The following is a 23,599-nucleotide window of genomic DNA, read 5'->3' on the forward strand; positions in this document are numbered from 1 at the left end:
GGAATAACTAGATATCGCAATGGTAAAAAGATGAACTTCAACTTCAACTTCACTCCCTAAGACCACTTCAGGGGTTCCTCAAAGACAAAACTGTTTTCATAATAATGTTAATACATCATTTGCCTTTTTCATTGCATTAACATTTGTGAAAATGAGGCAAAAACAATGTTTGGTACAGTTTTGGGCAACCTAGCACAAATCGAGGCACTGGCGCAAAAACGTACTAGTAGTCATTACATTCTTCACTGTTATATACAAGCAATTAAATAAATAAATAAATAAATAAATAAATAAAATAGTAAATGACAGTATTACTTAATGGTTTACTTGACGAAGCAATAAAAATCATTCTTTTTTTTTAAATCTCAACACTTGAATATATTTTTTTTCTGGAACTGCATTCTAACTTGAAATACTTACTCTTTGGTTGATCAGACAGGGCATTTAGCAAATTGTTTCTTGAAAATTAATGAAACAAACTTGTCACTTCTAGAAAAACAATAGCACTTGTTGCCAATGGTAAAATTCAAATTTCAAGAGAAAATTAGAATTTTTGAAATTTATATTTGCCACCATAAGATTGACAGATTTTCCTGATAAGATCTGAGATGATATTTAAAAAGGTGATTGCTTTTAAATGTTGCATAATGAAATATGTCAACATTTTAAAGGTCTGCATAATCCAGTGATCTGATATTTTTCAGTTCACCAATGTTGGAAGTTAGGAAAATCATTCTGGGTAAAATATCCTTTCAAACTGAAATGCAAGATAGACCACTGGATTTTAATATAACAGGTTATATACAAAATTAATATATGGTTTCATATTATACATTGCGGTTAACCTTTAATAAAGTATTATTTGTTGTCTTGGTTTAGTGTCAAAGAAGAATATCCAAAATCACCTTAAAAGACTAATAAGTTATTCCTTCCTTTTTTCAAATATCTATATATTTCAGGCTGAATTTTCTTCAGATATTTCAACAAAATTATATATCATTATTGAATGCAGATGCAAATATGAGATATGAGTCATCTTTTAAGTCAGGCATTAAAAAGATTTGCAAAAATATAAAATGATGCTAATAGACATACTAATTATGTTTTTGTTTTGAAAATATATTTATTCATATAAATGTTACTTACATTTGCATGCAATCAGCTTAGTATTGTTCTTAGAATTGAATTAATAAACAAATATTTTATGATTTTCTGTTATATATTTTATTATACTATATATCAATAGTTATAACTCACATAATTAAAACACCTTGAGGTCTCCCTCAATAATTTTTAAGGCTGTAAATGTGTTCTGACACCAAAAAGTTTGAGAATGTGCGTTCTAAAACTTTAGAGTTACGTGTATTTTAGACCATTTTATTTTTTTTCTGTTTCCATATATTTCATCTGTTTACTTCCCTATTCTGCAGTCTCTATAATTTCTCTAAATTGCTTTGTGGTCACTAACTCTCTTTTCTGTTGTATCAGATCTGCTCTTTAATCTTTCCATTGAATTTTAAATGTCAATTATGTTTTCATATGAAGGCATTTTAGATTCTGCACCTGATATTTCCACTACATGGAGTCCTTGGTGTTTGATGAGCCTTGATTCCCCATGTATTTATTAATTTTTTATTATTAAATCTTATTTGTTCAAACTTAATTCTTAGGAACTCCGAGGAGCCTGGATTCTTCAATAGAAAGGATATTCTTTTATTCCTACCAGGGACCAAGACGTGCTACCAATCCAGGAGCATTTTAGTTAATTTTATAAATGGGATTTCCCTTATTGCACAGGGAATGTAAATTCAAACCACAGACACTTATGAGAACAGGTTTACTAATTATCAGAGGAAAAAATTCATATCCACAATTTTTTCCTCACCTGGAGCCTACAAATATAAACTGCTTTCTTTGTTGATTCCATTTGTTATTGCCAGGAGGACAGTTCAACTACAACTTTTACTAACATTATGGTGCCTGTAGGTGTCCCATGTTTCCACAGCATTCTCAGATTTAGATTCTCCCCTCTGCCAGGCCTAAGTTCTAGTGTCCCATTCCCAGCAACACTGCGGATATCAGACACATTTGCATCCTGGGTAGCCCCAGCTTCCATCCTTATTTACTTATCACTCTGGCCTCAGCTTACTCTTTTTTTCCTTTCTTGTGGTGGGGGAGGAGATGTCAGCCTATGGGAGCCCTTGGGAATCTCTATTACCATTTTGTGGACCCAGCAATGCATTTAAGAGTTGATGGTTGCAATTTTTCCTGGATTTTTATGTTTTATGGCAGAAGGGCATTTCCGTATATGATCTCTGCCATTCTGAGAGAAATGTAAGCCTGAATTCCATAGCATTTAGGTATTTTCTGAAATAATTTCTTAAATGTTATTTAAGTGCACACATACAATGATAAAACTGCACATATGTCTAAGTTGTGGAACCTATAATTTTGCTTCTTTTGAAAAAATGTTATCAAAGGTAAGAGTTAAACAGGATTATCTCATTTCCAAAGTTATTTCGTTGGAGTTAGGCAAAATTGGAAGCTGCCTGGTTTCAGATAACCAAAGAAGAGTGGAAAATTACTGTTTCATGAATTTGAGCCCTAGGAAATATGGCTCAATGTGTACCTGTTTACAGAAAAAATAAATTTATACAGCTGTGAACAAAACCGCTATAATTTGCAATGCTCCCTCATTTTCTGAAGTATTCTATTTCCAAGTCTTTACTTTGCTCTGAGTCATGTGGCTCATCAGAACAAAACAAACATTCAGGCTCTCCCCTACCATATTTTAAACTAACTGAAATGTTGGAAATTACAGTGCTGACAAGCATGATAGGATTAGAATGCTGACACATGGTAATCCAACTGCTTCTTTTAGCCTCATGCAATTTAGTATAAACACTGTAATATCACCTGCCTCCTTCTGCATGCCTTTTAAAAAATGCAAATAAATACTGGCTTACTTGGACTTTCATGGCTATGATGTCTGTGCTTTGTATTCCCCACTATCTTACCACCACTCTAATTCCATTCAGAGTTTGGGATTCTGAAATCTTTAACTTCCCTAAATGCAATTCTCTGTTTTTTGTTTTCCTTTTTGCAGTACACTGCTAGAGAGTTTATCCTGTTTTCAGTCATTGAGCTTGAACCATCTACTGCATTAATTGATTACATGATTTGTGGTGAAGGAGTAAGGAGGTGATTCAAAGTTAGAGTATCACCTTTAAAATATTTCTAGAACAAGCACTGAAAGCTTGTGGTTTCTTTTTTAATGATCTATTTTCAATGGAATATAAGCCTAAAAAATAGAAACTTTTGATAACATAAACAATAGAATAAGCAGAGTATCTGGAATAGTTTTTTTTAATGCAATTTTATTGAGATATATCCATATACAATATAATCCATCCAAAGTATACAATCAGTGGCTCACAGGATCATCATATAGTTGTGTATTCATCACCACAATCAATTTTAGAACATTTCCATTTTCCAAAAAAAAATTTTAAATATAAAAATAAAAATAAAAAAGAACATCCAAGGGACATGGGATGTTTTGGGTGTCAATATGTTTTTTAAATTCAGCTTTATTGAGATATATTCACATACCATACAATCATCCATGATGTACAATCAACTGTTCACAGTACCATCATATAGTTGTGCATTCATCACTCCAATCTATTTTTGAACATTTTCCTTACACCAAAAAGAATAAAAATAAGAATAAAAAATCAAAGTAAAAAAGAACATGCAAATCATTCCATCTCCCCCATCCCACTCTATTTTTCACTTAGTTTTAGTCCCCATTTTTCTACTCATCCATCCATACATTGGATAAAGGGAGTGTGACTCACAATGTTTTCATAATCACACCATCACCTCATGTAAGCTACATAGTTACACAATCATCTTCAAGAGTCAAGGCTACTGGGTTGCTGCTTGATAGTTTCAGATATTTACTTCTAGCTATTTCAGTACACTAAAATCTAAAAAGGGATATCAGTATAGTGCATAAGAATGCCCTCCAGAGTGACTTCTCAACTGCATTTGAAATCTCACTGGCACTGAAACTCTATTTCATTTCGCTTCCCCTTTTTGGTCAAGACGATTTTCTCAATCCCATGATGTCAGGTTTAGGCTCATCCCCGGGAGTCATATGCTGTGTTGCCAGGGAGATTTACAACCCTGGGAGTCAGGTCCCACATAGCGGGGGGCGGTGGGGTGGGCAGTGAGATCACTGCCCAGTTGGCTTAACTAGAGAGAGAGGGCCACATCTGAGCAACAAAGAGGTACTCAGGGGGAGACTCTTAGGCACAATTTATATAGGCTTAGCCTCTCCTTTGCAGCAATAAACTTCATAAGGAAAGTCCTGTGATAGAGAACTTGACACACCTAATTGTCAGTCCTCAATGTTTGTGAGAATCCAGCAACAACCCAGGTGGGACATCCAACATTTCCACATTTTACCCAGCTCCTCAGGGGGTCCCTGCATATATATTTTTATATTCTGCCCAAATTACCTTGGGATGTACCCCTATTTCACACTGACCTGTACAAACCTACCAGATCTCACCTCCTATTCAAAGTTCCACATAATCATGGTGTTTGAATAAATTGACCATACAAGTTAAATTATTTAGTGTGCTGTAGAAGATATATATCCTGCACCCTGGAATAGTATTGACCACTAAAATTAAAAAATAATAATAATAAATTCTATCAGTTAAATATTTAGGTTTCACATTTAATTTCATATACGTGGAGTTCAAAGATGCTGTTCATGATGGGACACAATATGTCATATTGTATGATCATTTGAATAGGAGTCTGGCTCTGTTGAGTGTTACATTTTTGTATTTGCATGTGACAGACGAGTCCTTGCACACAAGGATGAGCACAAAGGAAGCCGCTTCTGGCCCTCTATAAGCAGGGGATTCTCTCCCCGTCCTACTCAGACTTCTAAGCTATCCCTGGGTATAAAGGTCTTTGGGGATCTCCACTACTTTCTTGTGGACTCAACAATGCATTTAAAAGTTTATGGTTGTAATTTATCCTGCATCTGTGTGTTTTATGGCAGAAAGGCATTTTAGAATATGTACTCTGCCATTCTGTTGGAAACAAAAGTTTGGACCACCCAGTTGTTTGGGTATTTTCTGTGCATATGTTATCTTATCTGCTCTCAGGGCCTTCTCCTTGGTTTCTTTCATAATTGGATAAGCAATTCTGTAGAGCTAATATATCCCAGAAAATGCTTTGCTGAGTCTTCAGTGCTGATTGATGAAGGCCCATCCCTATGGGATGCCCCAGAATACAGAATTATAGCGCATGAGAAATCTTCTCCAGTGATCTATTTTAGTGTTTCTCAACCTTTAGTAAGGTGAATAGCAGAGACATGCAGATCATATAATTCATTACTAAATGATAATAGATACCAAAGTATTCCTGTAGTATGCTGTAGTCCAATATTCTGTTTTTGATGAAGAAAGATGTTAATACAGTTACCTCTATTAATAGTAATGATAATAGTAATAGCTCTATATAATAAGTATTCAGTTATGCAATATCATTATATAAGATTTGGCCCTAATATTGTAATAATAAACATTTGATAAGTATTTCTTCTATGCCTTAACCAGGACTCTTTTCATGCTTTCTCTCCCTACAGTTAGTAATATTACCCCATTTATAGATGAGAAAACTGAAATTCAGAGATACTGAGTGACTTGCAAACAATCACAGAGTTAACCAAAAAAAAGCCTAGGAATCTAGCATGCTCTTTGGTACCCATTGGGAGTAAACATCTACAGGGAAGAATAAAAACTATAAAACATGGACTTGATCTAAGCCTGCATTTACCAGATGAGCAAGAAAGTTTGAGCAATACATTCAAGATTAGACAGTTCATTATCAGTACAATCAGAACTAGAACCCAGACTGATTGATCAATTGTTCAGATCTCTTTCCTCTTTTGTGCAGTGTGAAAAGTCATAAATTTTAGAATACTACTAAATCAAAACTATGTATCATACTGAAAACTGTGGGAATCAACCAAAAAAAAGTCAAATGACAAAAATAATTCTTAATGTTCCTTGTTTACAATTCTGATATTATAGTTGATTTTATAAAATCATAAGAATATTTACATTTTTAGAACATTTTGTACCATTCATACTTACAATTAAATAAATTTAGTCAATGGAGAGGTGATGCTGATAAGATATAGGGTCTAAAAACAAATATTATGAAACACAATATATAAATAAATAAAAAGATAATAAAGAGAATTTTCCCATCACCGCTTTCAAAAAAACAAGCAAGAACAACAACTTGAAAATTGGAAGACTTTTGGCCACTAAAAATTCAATTTTAGGTTTTCATAAACCTCTTCATACATTCTAAACATCAGGGAATCTAGGATTAGAGGCATTGAATTATAAATTTAGTTCTTAGGGTCACAGGGTATCTTTTGAATTTTTTTTTCTGATTTAAACTCACAACTGTGTCATCCATTGTTCACCCACATTATCTGACTCACATAGGCTTCAAATAGAATAGTAATAGAAAATGTGTACAGTTGGAGTCTTCAGGAAAATTTCTATGGATCATCCTAATGAAAATCCTGACAGGATGTTTTTACCTTATTTAAAAGGCCAAATTTGGAAAAAAAAAAGACTGACAGAAGCAAGCTGTACTCTTCTCTGCTGCTGAAAGTTTTCCTGGTTGTGTAATGGTTCCCAGATCATAGGATAGCCTTATCATGGACAAGTCTTGCTAGACAAATGCAAAGTCAGCACCATCTATTCCTGGGGCCACTCCAACTGGGAAAGCCATGTGGAAACTATCATGCAACGATCTGAAAAGCATCAATCAGAAGAATGTGAATTCATCCATTTTCATATACATTAGATTGAATCAAATCTTGAAAGTCTATTAAATCATACATATATAATCCAAAGTCAGTTATGTTGTCCTTGTCTGATGTTATTGCACATATTGATAATAAGCTAACAGTCTCCGAAATTTCAAGTTGGAATATTAAATTTCTTAAAATATGCCACATATACATAAATAGATATTGCATTGGTGGTTAATAACTCACTGAAACATTACTAACAATAATGTGAAAAATAGCTTTGGAATATGTTGGTAAAATGTATTTAGGAAATATAAATTATGTAATTAAAAGAAAGTTATAATTTGAAATCTTTCCACAATGTATTTTTACTTTACCTGTAATTTTTATATTGATTAAGTGACAATGATTACCTGAAGCAGAAAAACACTAGCTTTGAATTTGTGCTTTAGATGTTCAAATTTTTCAATCTATTACTGAACAATTGATTATCTCAAAAGATAGTGATATTACTACACTATTATAGGCACCTGAAATTGTCAGGCAGCAAATGGACTATTAACGCTATGACACTAAAATAAGAGTACCATAGATGACCAAGCTGTGCATAATAGTCATCCTAAGGACTGAAGAATTGACTTCACCCATCATCAGTGCTGTGGGTTTATCTTCTCTAAGACTCAAGCAGCAGATTTAACTGTACTGAAGGTTACATTCTGCCATCAACGTCAATGTCACAAAAGGCAGGTTTGACTAAGCACTCAAAATTCAGTGTATTAATAGGCAATTTCTTAAAGAGCATTAAAAACTCAATCATCCCCACTTCTGAAGTCTTCTAATTATATATTTTTCTTTTCTTTTGTTTGCAAATCAATAATATCATACCACTGACTGGTTTTATGTGAAATGTTTTGTTCCTAAAGAAACCAAGGGAAAAGTCTATGAACATAATTAATCTAGATTGCATTTATGAACACTAGTAAATTCTTTAAAACAATCTATGAATGTTGATTTCAGAAAATCTTCCCTTTTCGAGGTGAACCACATGTACATGCCCAAAAAGTGTGAAATACAGAGCCAAAGGGGATGAAAGAATGAGTAGTTGTGTATACTGAACTTTTCTTGTTTAAAGAAGCTAAAATATTTCACATATGACTGTTGCATAAAGAAGGATATGTAAACAAATGTCTGTTGTTCTTTGACCATTTGTGATTCACTGAAAATAGGGTTTTTAAGTCAGGACGTAAATCACTAATTTATCAATGTTAACTTTTGAGAAAGAACTTGCAGCAGTGAAAATAAAATATTTGTAGAATAAAAGTGGTATTCTAAAAATTATTTAATTATTAATAAATTTAGCTTTACTTGAATACCCATTTGGTTAAACATATTTAAATTTCCCTATTACAGAAAGATATGGAAAATCTTAGAGTGGAAAATATGAAAGAATTATCTGAGGATTGAAAGGTCAATGTATATATTTCCTTTTGGAATTTCAAATAATTCTATTTATATAATTCCTCTTTGATTTCCAAATTGTGAGTCAATGCTTTTGAAGATTGTGGAATTCTGTTTGGTAAGATGCCTCAGCTATGAGCTCAGGTACATCTATGCTATGAATACCTTTGTGTCATCCTTTCTTAAATAAGTCCCTATCTTTCATAATCATTTATTTTTTTCTGGAAATTGGGGGGCAGTCATAAAAGTTCAGTTCACCAACTTTAGGAGCCAACAGATATCTCAGCCATCACACTTCATTCATCCACTGCTCATCCATCTAACTGAACTTTTCCACCAACCCTTTCGCAAACATTAGTGTAATTTTCTGCAACAAGATTATGCCTTTTATGCCCCCCCACTCCCACCCACTCATACACTGCACTTGATTGTAAGCATTTTGAGATCAGAAATCTCATTTGTCTCCACCATTGTAAGCCAGTACCTCTCATGGTTTGGCCAGTTCTGATTTCCTATGTGATATTCAGACTTATTTATTAGTGACCTTCAACTGGGCATCCTTTAGCTCAGTGTTTTTCAGACTTGCCCCACCAATAATTGTAAAATTATAAATACCCAGGCCCTATTCTATAGATTTTGATTGGTTAGATCTGAGCAGGGGCTTAATAACCTTGAACTTGGTCTCCTCACCGACTAGAAGAAGGTGTTGAGGTATTACAGAACACATGAATGTACATGTACCATCTTGGCTGGGACTGATTGAGACATATTTGGATGCCAAATAAACAAACAAAATTCTTCCAGCTGCCATGGAAAACTTTAGTAGGGCTGGTAACAGTCCTGACAAACTACTTTAAAATCATCAAAATAAACCACTTCCGTTTCATTGCCTGATCTGGGTATGTTATTTTTAATCAGAGATGTAATAAGATTTCCGATTAGATTTTAGTAGGAAATGATGAGGATATCCCACAGCATGCTAAGCATATCAGAGATCATGAATTTATGTTGGATAGAGCAATCAAGCTGGCAAACACTGGCAACAGTCTTAATTTTCTAGTTAGATTTCTTTGTGGGTGGGCAGGTCAATCAATCACTGCCATTTAAATCCTCACACTTGTGCATCATCTTTAAAAACAACAAAACAAGCTTTACCCCCAGAAAAGCACAACCCTTTAAATGATGAGTGACAAATCTACAAAGAAAAGTGCTGCCTCATGGTGTTCTTATTTTTTTAAGAGGGATCCATGTTTACTGTCGGCAGGCAGACGTGCCTTTGCATGATGATGAGTTCTCAGGTGCAGTGTCATTGAACTTGAGAAAGCAAAGCTTACAAAATGGAGGAAAGTAGTCAAGTAAAAGTGCTGCAGATTGCAACCACCTGCTCTCAGCTTGGCTCAGCAAGTGCTGGAAATGTCTTGCCAAGTTCTTAGAAAACTATGTTCTGATGAACTGATCGACCACCACTTTTACTCTCACAGAATATTGATAAATCAAAAGCTTCTTAAATTATCCACAATTTCACTATCAATAGCTACTCATGGGGAAAAGATTAGAGTGTGGAAGGGGTTTGGTGGAACTATTCATACTTCGCCAGATGTGGCAATATCTAATCTCTAGCAGTGGAGCAATAGCTTAAATTATAGATCATATTATGAATTAGAAACTTAATTTTAAGAAATATATACTGAAAATTATATTACCATGTACAGGTATTACATGTGATATGAGTTATTACTGGTAGAATGCAAGCTCTATGAGGGAGGGAACTTTTGTTATGATCACTTCTGTATCCTTAGCACTAAGAAAAATGCCTAGCTCATGGCACTCATTGGATCAATATTTGATAGAATGCTTGAATGTATATATTTTGAGCTTATATGGTTATTTATAAATATTTTATAGTCATATTAATGAATGTTTTGCTAGCTGTGGCCCACAAAACTCAAAATAATTCATCCTACGGTATGTCAGTTAATTTGACATACAATGCATTTTGGTGCTCACATAAGTGTATCATATAGGAATTAGAATTTCTTAGTTTACAAATAAACTAGTGAGATTTAAAAATTGTTCAAAGCTTGCATGCTAGTAACTAATGGAATAAGGTTTGTGGGTCCTTGAAGGCTTTTATATAATGTAGGTATTACATGTATCTGACTCATATTTTGATTCTATTGTGTTTGTTAAATTCTTCAACTAATGGTATGTAGCTACAGCTATGTTGATCCACTTTGAATGGGTTTTTTCTATTTCACTGTTCATCTATAATTTATACCACCTATTATTTTTAAGAAATGAGTAGCAGTGTTCTCCTCATTCTAGTCTTAACCAAAAAGGTGCAAAGTCTTAGCAGGTACTTGAACCTGAAGCCAAGCAGCAAGGAAAGGGATTAAGATCCAAAAGAGTGGAATCTTTCTGATCCCACATAACATATGACAAAATAAAGAAACAACAAGTGTTAACAGGAAGGCATCTCTTGAAACGCTAGAATAGTGAAGATGCAATAGGGGGAAATTTTTGAGGAAGTTTGTGAATTGGAGCAAAACCTGACTTTTATCTAAGGCAAGATTGTGTATAGTCTCTCCTTTGAGTGGTTCAACTTCAATTTTTTTTTATTTTAAATTTTTTTACTTACTGAGATTGCTCCCATACCATACCATTATCCAAAGTTCCAAAGTATACAATCAGTTGCCCCCAGTACCATCATACAGCTGTGCATCCATCACCACAATTAATTTTTTTTCAATTTTTAGAACATTTTCATTGCTCCAGAAAGGAAATACAGACCAAAAAAAAAAAGGAAATTCAAATCCTCCCATACTCTTAACTACCCCCCCCCACTGTTGACTCATAGTATTGGTATAGTGCATTTGTTACTGTTGATGAAAGATAAAAGAACATTAAAATACTACTAATTGTAGTTAGTTTGCTATAGGTATATTTTCCCTATATGCCCCTGTATTATTTTTTTTTTAAGTTTCAGAATAGTATTTAATTTTCAGATATTTGTAATCATCTTATTTGATATCACAAAATAGTGGCTATTATAAATTTTACAGATGAGGAATTGTTGCACTATTCTCAGCATTCATACGTTGCTGAATAAATCTGAATACAGATCAATACTTCCCTTTCTTCCTCCTTTGTATATTTACAAACATGCCTACACATAACCCTTGCTATTCAAATTATTTTTATCTGAACCAAGGAACTAAATGCATTGAGATAATTTTGTTTTGTTTATAGGAATTCTCACTGTAAACTATACAAGCTTAGGGATCAGAGAGTAAATAGATTTTTTTTTTTTTTTTTTTTTTGCCAAACCCTCTATTTGAACTCAGAAGCTAAAATAGTTCAGTATTTTCCACTAACTATGCAATAAATAGCAAATCTTGGGTCCACAATTAATGTTCTTTTGTATCAGTGTAAGACATAGAAGTTAGTAATTGCCACTTAAATTTAGTGGTTCAATGACTACAATAACAGATGTCTCTACATGTATAAATAGACATTTTCACCAACACTGCTCCCTATATGCCTTTGCTCTATATATCCCATGCCTATCTCCAGACAATGGCATCTTATCTACATCAACCAATAAAACATAATTGAGAATACACATTTTTCAGTGCTCTCAAAAAGTATAAGAGTATTCCTTTGGATTTTCAAAAGAAGTCTATATTTTCAGACTTAAATTTAAAAGCTTTTAATTTCTCTTAGTCTAATTCCTGTTTTATCAGTTAGGAAACTAAGGGTCATCTTACAAGTTAAGTGAGATGACCACATTTACAATCAGCAAGTCAGAATAGTGAGGTAAGTATCTTCATCTTCTGACTTCTAGTGATTTAGAAAGAATGCCATACCATAAACCTGAGTTATCCATTTGAAATAGAGTGAAAGAAATGCTAGCATAGAATAGGATGTGATACCAAGTATGTTTTCTCCTTCATAATGTCACCATTCTGCAATGTCTGTTTATTTCTCTCTGAAATATGGAATTAAAAATAATTTAATATAGGGTTGTGTCTTATGGTGACTATGATTACAATAAAGCCAAACATATTCAGTGGTCACTATATGGCTTAAAAAATGCATCTTCATCTAATATTACAGAACCTTTCTCCATATCTCTCTCTCTCTTTATTTCTCTGTCAGTAGAGCTTCCTTTATTATCTCAAGTAAGGCAGGTCTTTTATTAGCAAAATATCTCAGCATTTGTTTGTCTGTGAAAAATTTAAGCTCTCCCTCAAATTTGAAGGAGAGCTTTGCTGGATAAAAAATTCTTGGTTGGCAGTTTTTCTCTCTCAGAATTTTAAATATGTCATGCCACTGCCTTCTCGCCTCCATGGTGGCTACTGAGTAGTCACTACTTAATCTTGTTTTTTCCTTTGTAAGTGGTGAATTGCTTTTCTCTTGCTGCTTTCAGAACTTGCTCCTTCTTTTCAGTATTTGACAGTCTGATCAGAATATGTCTCAGAGTGGGTTTTTTTGGATTTATTCTATTTGGAGTTCGCTGGGCATTTAATGCTTTGTGTATTTATGTTGTTTAGAAGGTTTGGGAAATTTTCCCCAACAATTTCTTTGAATACTTTTTCTAGACCTTTATCTTTCACTTCCCCTTCTGGGACACCAATAAGTCTTATATTTGGATGTTTTATTTTATCTATCATATCCCTGAGGTCCATTTCAGTTTTTTCGATTTTTTCTCCATTCTTTCATTTTCCATTTTGCTGTACTCCAGGTCACTGATTTGTTGTTCAGCTTCCTCTAGTCTTGTACTATGAGTATCCAGAATCTTTTTAGTTTGGTCAACAGTTTCTTTTATTTCCATAAGATCATTTTTTTTTATTTACTCTTGCAATTTCTTCTTTATGCTCTTCTAGGCTCTTCTTCATGTGTTTTATATCCTGTGCCATGCTCTTCTTCATGTCCTTTATTTCCTGTGCCATGGTCTCACTGTTTGTTGTTAGTTCTTTGATTAATTGTTCCAAATACTGTGTCTCCTCTGATCTTTTGATTTGGGTATTTTGGTTTGGGTTCTCCATATCATCTGGTTTTTTCATATGCTTTAAAATTTTCTGTTGTTTTTGGCCTCTTGGCATTTGTTTAACTTGATAGGGTTCTTTTAGGATATGTTTGCTAATTCAAAGACTTATCTCTCATTTGTCAGATCTACAGCTTGGTGGCATACACTTTCTCTAACTAACCAGCAGGTGGCATCTGAGAGCCACCTATTCCCCTCAAGCCAGTTCTCCCCAAATTTGTTTTTGTGGTGTGTGGGGGTCTGATTCTTGTGGGGTCCAATTGGTGCATCAGTTTTGCGTGTGTAGTTGGTGCTGCCCGCCCTGAATGTGGGGTGTGTGTCTGAGTGGTTAGGGAGCGAGGGCGGCTTTAACAATCAAACCTCCCAGGTGTTCCTGGAGATTTAAGGCTGTTCCAAGAGTCTAAACCTTCAGTTCAGTCTCGCCACAGATTGTCTCTGTCACTGACCCACAAATCCTTGTATTGGCATATGATACCTGGGATTTCTGAGTGGGTCCCTCTTCCAAGACATGCCCTTCTAGGGCCTCTGCTGAGGGAAGGCTGTGCTACATCACAAGTGTGTGCCAACCCTCAAGGGAAGTTCTGGGCCGCCGGGCCATGTAGGGGTGTTCCCAGCCTGCTGAAAGGATGGCTGAATGGGGCATGTTAATTTTCCCTTTTTTGCACCACTCTGCCTTCCTAGCTCTGGGACAAATAGCTGCTGGTGCACGAAAGGCTATTGTCCCTGCCAGGTATTGTGTCATGTGTATGCGTTGCTGAGAACACTTCCCGTAGCACTGGGTTTTTTGGCACAGCTCTAGGCTGTGGCACAGGTGCTGGGCAGGAGCGTTCCCAGCCCACCGGGAAGATGGCTGTAAGGGGCGTGGTTATTTTCCCCTTTTGGCTAACCCCTGCCTTCCTAGCTCTGAGACAATTAGCAGCAGGTGCATGAAAGGCTGTCATCCACACCAGATATTGAGGCATACTCACAGGTTGTGAAGACGCCGTTCATGCCACACTTCCCTGTGCAGTTCTGACTGCTGTATCTGCAGCCACTTTTGGGTTTTTAAAAAGCAACTAGTCAGACTCCAAATTCCAACCCATGGTTTCCCCACATCACAGTGTGGCTGCTGGATATTCAGCCTGCTTATTCACTCGTTTCAGAACGCAGACTCCAGGTTTCACCAAGTGCACGGTTCCTGTGGATTTAGCAGACACTGTCCAGCTGGTGCATCGCTGGAACCGGTGTTCTGGGTGACTTTCTGGCTTTTATCTAGTATTTTTCATGGAGGTGGTTTTTTCCCCTGTCTCTCCTAACTGCCATCTTCCGGAAGTCCTCAAATTCAGTTTAAAGATGAAGATAATGAAACTAGAAATGAAAATGTTTTCCTCAAAGTTCCACTGCAGGAAGGGAATAAAATCGAGTCTAGAACTCAGTACTGCTAAGTGCATATCTATTGTGCTGTGTATAAGAATCTATATGTGAAAATAAAGAAATTTGTGATTTTTTTTCAGAACATTACATTGATTCTACTTTTATTTCAAAAATAGTGCACTAAGTGCCCTTGTTATTTTAGCAACATGGCACTTGTAGGTACAAATATTTGTCCTGTAGAATATTCTGCCAATCGGATTTTGCTGATTTTATAATAAGTGATATAATTGATCATGTCTTTCATTCTCTATATTTCCCATAAATGTTTATTTGAATCTAGAGGCCTGATCAGATTTTGGTATGGTGTTTTGGTGAGAAAGGTTTATAAGGGCTGATGTGAGCTTCCATCAGGAAACAAGTGTCTAGATGGCTCTCTGATCTAAAGTCAGCAGCCACTGAATGACCACTGTCTGAATCTGTTATTCCATTAGGTGTTGCAAAGTAGCAATATTCTAATTCTATCATTTCTTCTTCACTGATTGGTAGGAATACATCTGGAAAGAGAAATTTCCCCTCATGACTCATGTGGTTTCATTAAAGAACAGTTTGTACAAGAAAGGCAGGATGAGTCTTGATTTTTGCACACTCAGATATTTTTGAGAGTGAAAGGAGCACTATTAATGATTCTGCCAGAGCAAAAGTATAAACTCAGTAGGTCCCAGGCATGCTGGAACATACGTTCACCATGTGTATAATTCATTGATGTTAATTTATGCAAAAATAAGCTTTCCTTTTTTCACTACAGAGCATGTGCTATAAAAAAGTGAATTTGTGTCATAAAAACATTAAAGCATGGCTATTATATGGGTCCTGCCCTTGCAGAGATTTCTGAGACATACTAAAACAGAAGTGCACTCAGATTTCTAGGATCCAAGATAACATATGTAGAAGAGTACTTCATAAAGTGTGTTCTTATATGAATAGTGTTTTCAAAGTTTATCTAATCAAGAAACATTATTTTGTGAAGCATTTCTTAGGACTAAATTTTCAGAGTCTATTCTTTGGGAAATGTTGATGGAGGGGAGCTCCTGAGGATATACTTAAGGGCATGGTTAACATACTAGAGTGAGATGAGGGACTCAGGAAGGGATTCTAGAAGTGTGTTTGTTTGTTAGCTTTAATGAATAGGTTTCCTTGGGTGAATTGTGAGGGAATAATAGACAGCATTCTAGGCAGAAGGAGAAGCAAGACTTGGAGTAAAACTTCGGAGTCATGCAACAAAATCAGTCTTAAAGGAAATGAACTGATCTTGGAAGTTAATGCATTTATGTTGAGAAAGGAAAGGACAGAAAAGTGACAGAAACTAATGCCTAATAGTAATAGCATTATGATTTTGGTATATTATTTAGTATAATAATTATCATTCAAAGTTACTGGAATGTTCTAGACAATAGATACATATTTTAATATATATTATTTAATATATAGAAAGAGAGGTGAGAAATGATCAGATATTAGTTGTGATATTATTTTAGTTGCAGCATAGAAAAGAGGTGTGAAGTAAATGAGCCAGGTGGCTAGGAAAAAATCTGGAGATTATTGTGATTGTCCAGGCAAGAGACCATGAGGGACTTATTTTGTGCCGTGAGAAACAGACATTTAAAATGAAAGGCAGATTTAAACTTTGTTGAAGAAGTGTAACTTAACTGGACCTGGGGACTGTAGAATTTCAGAAGAAGGGAAAATCTAGGTTGGCTTGAGTAATGACATTTATCAAACCAGGAATACAAGAAGAAGGTATAATAACTAAGGTAATGCCAGCTATTGTCAAAGATAAACCCACACATTTCAATGACCAATTGCAATAGTTATTTATTTGTCAGTCAAGTGAAGGTCAAAAGATGTTCTAGATCACTGGTGACTCTCCTTTAGACAGTGTCCCAGGAATCAAGGCTGATTCCATCTGGTATCTCCATCCTCCTCCAGATCTGGTGTCCAAGTTCACTGTGCTCCTCTAAGTCTAAGATGGGGCAAGAGAAATGCAGACACATATGGGAAGTTTCTATGGCTGAGACTTGGAAGTGCTGTAAAACATTCTGCCCACATTTCATTTGCCAGAATTCAGTCTCAGCCTTCCCTGCCTCAATCAAAAGAGGCTGAGAAATAACCCGGCTATTTGCCCAAATGGAAGTTATTATAAAAGGTTTGATGAACAAAATACAGTACGAAAAACATACAACATGTTATTTTTGTGGAGAAAGAAAATGAATTTTGAATATATAAAATATCCATATGCATATGTATATGCAAATTCATGATGTTAATTTCGGTTTATATCATCCAAACTTTAGGCACATTTACAATATCTTTTTAAAGGTTAATTATATAGACTGTAATGGTAATTCTATGTGTCAACTTGTCTAGGTTATGGTGTCTAGATGTTTAGTCAAACATTTGCTTAGATGTTGCTGTTGGAGAGGTTTAGGAGATGGGATTGACATCTACAATCAGTTGACTTTAAATAAAGGAGATAACCCTCCATAAACTGGTGGGCCTTATCAAATCAGTTGGAGGCTTTAAAAGAAAAAAAAAAAAAAAAACCTGAGCATTCTAGGAAGAAGACTACAGTACCTCCACTCCTTCCTGAGTCTTTAGCATAAGGAATTTGGACTTAAGACTTAAACATCACTCTTACCAGAATTTCCAGCCTCTACCTGCCCTAAGGAATATGGACTTGCCAACTCCCACAAACATGTGAGCCAATTCCTTATGATGTATCTATCTATCTCTCTATCTATTTATCTATCTATCTATCTATCATCATCTCTGTATCTCCTATTGGTTCTGTTTCTCTCGAGAACCCTGACGGACACAGAAGCTCCATTTTACCAGGGCTAGAACTATCGTGGGAAGTGGGAATATGATCTTGATAATCTGAAATACGTGACTTTCAGTTAAACATAGAGGTGATTAGATAAGTAAGGCAAAAGCTTAAAATAAAACGAAAATGTTTTTGTTAGCTTGAAATACCCCGATCTTCCACTTCACTCTGCTGACATGGCAAAGATCTTTTTCACACACTAAATATATACTTAGCAGTTTCAAATTCCCGTCTCTGTAAAACACCTAACATGATGGAACGTCAGTCGGAGTAGCCTTTCGCTGCTAGACCGTTAGAATCAATACAGTGAAAGGAGATGGAGGTAATGCGGTCTGATTTCAGCTGGAATAGCTTTGTGGACCATTCATCTTACTTGTAATTGGAGCTCTAGAGTTTAGTTATTATGAGTGTGTTCTATCAATGTGATTTCACCTTCTTATAAACTTTTATCAAGAAATGGGTATTTTCAATTTGATGTGACTCAATGTCTGAGAGTAGGCAAGGATAACAAGGAAGGTGTGTTGGTTGTCAAGTGAAGTCTCACTACCAAACACCCAGAGTCTACTCTCAGGGTGATGAGAGTCCATCAGTGGTGATGCTCCAATTTGAAAACAGAAAATTATTATAGGCTTGGGAATGTCTTTCAGCGAAAAGTGGACTGATACTTAACTGCATGTGGGGATAGCAATAAATCATGTTAGATCAAAAAGTCTGCAAGTTAATAGTGAGAAGAAGGATTGAAGTATTTTCTTTCAGTTTAGCCTAAACTGTCTCTAGGGTTTATGCCTTGTAATGGAAGCAAATAACTTTGTCCATATACAAATTGTCTTGTGTTTTACATCCAGACTTTGAAAGCCCTGCTCAATGTTTCCCTTCAGGTCCAATTCATGAGCCTGACATCTATAAATTTAAGAACCAAATTGAAGATCATTTTAAGCTATATGTATGAGTTGAATGGTGATCTCAGAATGAATGGGGTTGGCACTGAGATTCTCATTTACAATTGTTCACATAGGAGAAAATAAAACCATTTCATTCAATAGGGGAATAAAGCATTAGGGAATCGATTTGAAGATGCAAACTGATTTTAAGTGAATTTTCATCCTTTGCTCCCATTGATGCACACTTAACTTGGTTAGGTGATATTATTCACAATATTTTCAATGTTTTCTTTAAAAAATACCTGCATGTAATTTGATGCCTGGAGTAGTTCAGAAAACTTACATTTGATTCTGTCTCACTCACAGAGGGAGATGGAAAACCAAGGCCATAATGAGGTAATTAATCAAATTAATTATCATAATGTTCTCAATTCCCCACATCCCTCTGTACTTGTAGACCCAAAGATTGTCTGACAGAACTATAAAAATTCCTATCATTGTATTTAAAAAGGAGAAAAATGTTATATATCCTCCACTTAAATGTTTTCAAAACCAATTCCAATCTTCCTAGATAGATCAAGGACGTGGGCTGTATTAAGCAATGCCAGGAAAATATAGAAAATTTATAATGATTGAACCTACTTTTGCTGTAAGGCCCCAAATTATCATACAGTGAAATGTATAGCTGTCACTGTGGTAGAGCATATCACTCTATGAGAAGCATACTTTCTGTGCATCAACCAAATAATAAATAGACAGAGGTTTCCAAGGAGTTTAACATGGCTCCCTTCTCCCCTTATAATCAATTAAATGGCCCATCTCAAGTTTCTGAATCCAAAATGTAAGAAGAAAAATACATCTACCAGCTAATAGTTTATGAAATGGACAAGAGAGTGCCATGCAATGCAAGACCAACATTCTTAAGGGTCGGTAACTAAACTGCAGTGCTGGCAAAGCCTATTGAAGGGTAAAGCAGAGGTGGATTGGTAATCTGATGTATTTCTCATAATTGTGTTTTACAAACATAGCCATTGATATTTTTTAACAGTGATTCATGAGAGAAAGCATATTAATATAAATGCACAGGAAGAATTTGGATAGTGAAAAGATATAGATAGTCCATGCTGCAAGGGAGGATTTGTACGTGAGAACCAGAGTCAGCACTTTGTAAGGCACATTGTGGCCAAGAGTGGTAGGTCCCTGTGTTGAATGGAGACTTGATTAATAAGCCTAATGAAAAGTACATGTTAAAAGTTCTATAATACCTGTTAAAGGTCCTGGAATGTATCTTTTAGAAAAAAGGACAATTAGAAATATTAGAGTAACAGGGTGACATTGTGGTAGCAATGTTTGCAGAAAGTTAATATACCTATGTGCTAACCATGCTTCAGTGGAAGAAACCAGAACCAGAGAGCTTAGTTATATGTGTGTGTGTGTGTGTGTGTGTGTGTGTGTGTGTGTTTCTTTTTGCTCAAATCTATTGAAGGGAGAACATAATACCACTTATGATCATTTGGAGTTGAGAATTCCAAAGTGTTAACTGAGCCCTTATAATTAGGTAAAACAATATTGTTATAGACAGAAGTAGTAAATATCAACAAACTAATAGTAATTAAAAATGTGGGTTCTGAAGAAAAACTACTCAGGACATACCTTGTGTCAACAGTTTACTGTCTTACAAACCTTAGTGAAGCTATATCCTTCTGAGATGCTTTTATTTAAGCTATAAAATGGGTATAATATTACTTACCTGTCAAGTTTGTTTTGAGGATTAAATAAAATAATCCATCTAAAGCGTTTGGCATATGATGTCTCATTAAATGTTTACAGCTATTGTTATTACTGTTGTGTTTCAGTAAGGGATCAGTTACATGACCCATTAAGGGTGAAATTTAAGTGTTATTTAAAATCAATACCGATCTATTAAACGGTCTAATAGACTATTGGGGGTACATGATTATAGTTTGGGGAGAGTTTAGAGCTTGCAATATAGAGTTGAGAATCATATAATAGGGGTAAAAATTCACACTTTATGATTAGATGGCTTTTACTAGGATAAGGTAATGTGAAAACAGAGGCAGCTAAATATATTCAAATAAGGAACTGGTGAAATCATGACCACACCACAGGAATTCACACAAGTGACTCTTAGACAGGGGAATAGTTGTAGTAGTACTACCCATGTACCAATGAAGCAGATTTTCTTTGTAAAGGGGCCAGGGTTCCTTTACCTTAGAATTTCTTAAAGAATTTTCAGAATAACACTAGTTCTACCAGTTCTGATATGTTTTAGAAATGTATTAAAAGCTCTGAAAAGTCCTGTAGGAAAGAGTCATGTTTACCTTATTTAAACTAGAATTCCCCAAACTAATTCAGAGAAATCCTCCTCTCTTCCCCATACTATCTATTATCATTCTGAAAAATGTATGGTCAATGGACACACTAACTATATTCATTAGTCAGAATTTTTAAATGCAGATAGCCTTTTCCTAGCACGAGAGATAATCGGTTTGTTTTGTGCTTGCCCTTAGAAACTCTCAAATTTTACTGAATCAATGATTGCACAGAGTCACCCTTGACCCCAGGATAAATCTCTTGGTCTTGGTCATCCTGACTTTGCTTTGCTGGCCTCATGTAATTTATAACGTTGAACCAAATGTTCAGGCCTTGGCAACAGAACTCTGACTTACGTGTTACCCCTAGTGAATCCCAATACTTGCTTTTGCCAGATTTATTTTGTGACCACTATAAAATGTAATACAAAGTAGGAAGGGAAAAATATTGATGTAAATGCACAAAATTGTCAGGTGCATGTATTATTCAGCAAGTTTAAGTCTCTGATCTAAAGGTGAGTATTGAACTCCACAGCAGGAACTACCACAATCTGCAAACGGACATTCCCAGGAGCCCTTTGTGGTGGTGCCGGGCCAACTATGTATGCAAGTAAGTATTCCCTCTGGGAAATGATGACATCCTTCCTCTTCTAAAACTTTTCTCTGACATCCTCAGGGGTTTTAAAAAAGCAAGCGCCAACCTTCATTCCTTGGTGCTATGGGGAATGGGCATTCCTTGGAACCAGGGATAAGAACAACACATGGAGAAAAATCCAGAATAAAAGCGAATTTCTGTAACTCACTCAGCTCCAACTAATGCATATATTTGTTGATTCAGGGAGAATATATACATATATATATGACAAGAGCTAAAGGGTTTTCATAATGCTCAAAATAAAGAACAATTTACAAAAATCTCTGGGTTGTACACCCAAATCTTACACAAATTCTGCATTAGGAGAATTGTTTCATAAAAATAAAGTTTTAGAGAGGTATAAAATTTTGCATTACTTATGAAAACACAAAGTAATCTTGTGCTCAGGCTCTTTCTACCTCTGCAAATGATAGTACAAGATGGTTATCAGACAACAGTCTTGTGTTTCCATTTCCTAGTGGATTCTCAACATATCAGTATGTATTAATATGAGTGCAGGTATGTGTGTGTGTGTGTGTGTGTGTGTGCGGTGTTAGTTGCTTAGCATGTAATAAGTAGTAAATTAGTAGCTATTGTGAAAGCCACTGACAATGGTAGAATGACATATTTATAGTATGGAGAACACTTTGGAAAGACATGAAGCTTTTGTCCTTATCCAGTTTATTATGGAATATTGTCAAGATGCCAAACCAATGCAATATTCTTTAACAAGAAATTGAGCTTAAGTGTTGTAAGACATATTTGGATGTCAGAAATATATATTGACTTCATCAGTATCTGGAGTCATTGATACCCATATTTTTAAACTAATAGATTTCTTCATTGTTATTCTTAATATTTCCATAAATTCCCTGCAAGTAGTCCATGTGACTGCCATTTGAGGAAATGAGGACTCTGCCAGTATTTGGTGGATTGTGTAATCTGACAATTTTTGCTACAATAAGGACATGGATGTCACAATTAAAGAAATTTGAATCACACAGGAGATAACTCTAGAAAGAACATGCTTTAAAAAATGTACTAAGGAATTTACTCTCATCGTTTAAGTGGTAGAACACAATGGGATGGATTTTTAGGAAGAGTGTTATAATTAGATTTGAGACAATCACTCTTTTGGGGTATGGAGGATGGATTGAGGTGGAGAAAGATTAGAGGCATTGCAGCCTAAATTGGGAACATATTCTTGGCTTTCTTTAATTGATATAAAGCTTGAAACCTAACAATAATGTTCATATAAAGCTGAAACTTATGGAAAATAAATCTCATGGACAAGCATGGTAATTTATTAAAAAAGCAAGTATGTTTTATCAGAAAGAAAATATTTGGCTAAAAGTAATAGAATAACCAAGTCGAATCAGCTTAAATAGTGTAGGGATTAATCAGCCCACAAAACAAGAGGTCCAGAAGTAAGTGACTCTTTGTATTGCCCGAAGTCTCTCTAATTCTCCCTAATTTTCTTGGCTCTTTCCTCTTCCTTGATTAGTATCATATTCATGATGAAAACAACATAGCTGCAGCAACCACAGAAATCTCATCCAGACATAGCAGAGCAAAAAGGGGCCAACTCTTTTGGTGTTTTCTCCTTATGACTGAGAAAACCTTCCCTAGGAGCCCCATTTCTGGCTTCCTTATACCTTTCCTCAAGTTTCATTGGCCAGACTACATTAGTGAGTTATATGCTAATGCCAATACCAATCACAGAAAAATGAATGAAATTATAGTAATTGGCTGTCACTGATAAGAATGTATCCGTGAGCTGGGAATGATGTGCTACTTCCTGAGTCCTCAGTAACTGATAAAATGGGATTCTGGTTAGCATAGAAGGAAAGAAAAGAAAAAAACAATGTCTGCTTTCTACTGTTGTGAAAAGTCAACTAATAGGTATCAAAAGCACCACATTGGAAGATATTATACTTCCCTTATACTGACCTCTGGTGGTTCCCAGAATTTCATTATTGATATCTTAAGATCCTATTTCCTATCAGATTCTTACTTCTAGATATATCTTATAAAGTATTGCAGAGCAATATTTTGACCCCTCTCCTCTACCCCCTTACCCTTTTAAAATACATTTTAAAAATACATTTTAAAATTCTATTCTCCATTTATGCTTTGTGGGTATTTTTCCTTCC

Source organism: Choloepus didactylus, chromosome 3 (genome assembly GCF_015220235.1).
Source record: "Choloepus didactylus isolate mChoDid1 chromosome 3, mChoDid1.pri, whole genome shotgun sequence".
NCBI classification, from domain to species: Eukaryota; Metazoa; Chordata; class Mammalia; order Pilosa; family Megalonychidae; genus Choloepus; species Choloepus didactylus.